Genomic DNA, 2,500 nt, shown 5'->3' with positions numbered 1-2,500 from the left:
CAGACACACACACACACACACACACACACACACACACACATACTCACACACATATAAACAGATGAATGATGAAAGAATCTCACACACATGCACACAAACAAACACACACACAAATATATACAGTATAAACAGATTTACACACACATATAAACAGATTCACTCACAAAAACACACATAAACAGAATGAAAGAACAAATCACACGCTCACACTCACACACACACAAGCTGTAGCGTGAGAGGCACAGAGTGTCTCCCAGCAGGCAGGCAGACAGTGGTGGGAGACGGGTCCGCCTCTGGATGCTCTCCAGCATTGTCTCCCGGCTCTACACACAGGCCCAAGTGTGTGTGTTGAGACCCCCAACCGGACGTCTGACGGTCCGGCTAGCCGCACACACATTCCTGACCCCCTCCCCGTGTGTTCCGGTACCAGCGCTATGGCTGATGGGCACATTAAGAAACCCCAAAGGTTTGGCACTAGGCTGACAAGGGATATGACACTACTAGCATATAGGCTAGTTTTGATCTGACTCATCTACTCATTATAGGGATTGTCAACATTTTTTTTTCTCGTCACCTGTTTCCTGAATTTCTGAACAATTCCCAGCACACCGTAACACCGGGGCACATGAAACTTGGTGGGCAAACTGGGTATGTAGCCTCACTTTTTTAAAGTATATATTTTTGGGCTTTTATGCCTTTAATACAACAGGACAGTGGAGAATGACAGGAAGTGAGTGGGAGAGAGAGTTGGGGTGGGATCCGGATAGGACCACGGGGCGGGAATCAAATCAGGGTCGCCGGTGTACGGTGCAGGCACCCCAGCCAGTTGCGCCACGGCCAGGGCCTCCTCACTAGACTTTTACGGAAAATTTTTGTTTGGTGCACAGACATGCACACGCATAAACACTCACACACACACACAGTCTCACACACTACACTACAGCCGATAATGGTTCTTTTCAGTAAATGACATCTCCTGCTGATGTTTGCAGTTTGTCTCCACCCTTCTAGAAGTAGGAGAGAAATACTGCAGATGACTTGCCTGCCTGCGGTTAGCCTGTGGTTAGCAACATAGCTCAAATTAGTCCTCATCCAGCGCTTAAGAGGGTGACAAACATCTGTGGAGAATGCTGAGGGTGCCAAGCTGCCAAAGATCATCAGGATCTGATGATAGGGACCATAGAAAACGCATCCAGATCCTAAATTCCAGCACACACCAATGACAGCCCAGATTACAGCAGATGCACTGGACACTAGAGTTATGGATGGATGGAGTTTTCCCTCAACTTAACTGCCATGAGTAACTCCCAGCAAAACAGAACACATTAAGAATGAGTTCTTAATGTAATATTTCAGTACCAGTATACTAAACTATATTCATTATGCTCAGTGATTGTATTTACTCACATTTATTGTATTTATTTACTGTGTTTGATGATATTGCATGGTTTAGTTTAGTTTAGTATTGCATGGTAAACTTATAGTTTATAATAAGTTACATTTTTATGTCCACTTCACCATGCCACACCAAGGAAGGAGTTTTTCTGAGAGATTGCTGATCTGTCTGCGATGGTTATGAAGCTCCCTGTTTATTGAGCATTGAGGAAAAGGTCCGAGGCATGACCTTGCTCCACTAACAGCTAAAGGCTAACAGGCTCTGTGGGCCAGAGTCTTGCAGGGGAGATTTACAGCAGGAAACACCACAGAGAGAGGGAGAGGAGGAGGGAGAGAGAGAGAGGGAGGGAGAGAGGGTGGTAAAGACTGGAAGATATTGAGGTGTCAGAGAGAAAGGCAGAGAGAAAGTGTGTGTGTGTGTGTGTGTGTGTGTGTGTGTGTGTGTGTGTGTGTGTGTGTGAGAGTGTGTGTGTTTGTGTGTGTGTGTGTGTGTGTGTGTGTGTGTGTGTGTGTGTGTGAGAGAGAGTGTGTGTGAGAGATAGATAGATAGATAGATAGATAGATAGATAGATAGATAGATAGATAGATAGATAGATAGATAGAGAGAGTGAGAGAATGAGAGAGACAGAGAGAGAGAGGAGGCTTAGAGAATAGCAAGCAGGTCCAGGGCTTATCTTCAACAGATGGACTGCTGTGGGAAAAGTGTTGCATGTGAGTGTTTTGCTATCTGACACATTTTCACCCTCAGCCACCAGCTGAACTTGGTGTACTACACACATCATGAAACTCCACCAGTGGTCACAACACAGAGACAAACTCCAGGCTCCCATCACAAGATCTCAATCCAAACGAGGTGACATGCAGATAAACGCCTGACCGCAGACTGAATTGTTAGAACTAAAAACACAAAGACAAATCCAAGGATCAGACTTACTTGAGAAGTAAATATAAAAACAAACACAGTAAAATATATCTTACAATATCCACTGTGATTACTGGATGACAACCTATCAACAAAGCAGAACCGCAAGACAACAGGAAAGACAAAACTATGACGCTGCAGAGGAATGGTCAAAGGGGAACAAAAATAAAATGCCAACTCAGC

General features: G+C 44.8%; 1 protein-coding gene across 1 annotated transcript in view; it reads right to left on the bottom strand.

Annotated features, from left to right (window-relative positions):
- The window catches only part of dlc1 (DLC1 Rho GTPase activating protein), a 120,627-nt gene that overhangs the window by 73,712 nt on the left and 44,415 nt on the right, over positions 1-2,500 (bottom strand). The window lies entirely within an intron of this gene.

The sequence above is a fragment of the Alosa sapidissima genome, chromosome 1 (genome assembly GCF_018492685.1).
Source record: "Alosa sapidissima isolate fAloSap1 chromosome 1, fAloSap1.pri, whole genome shotgun sequence".
NCBI lineage: Eukaryota > Metazoa > Chordata > Actinopteri > Clupeiformes > Clupeidae > Alosa > Alosa sapidissima.
The sequence above is the reverse complement of the archived record's forward strand: the minus strand, read 5'-3'. Positions and strand labels throughout refer to the sequence as shown.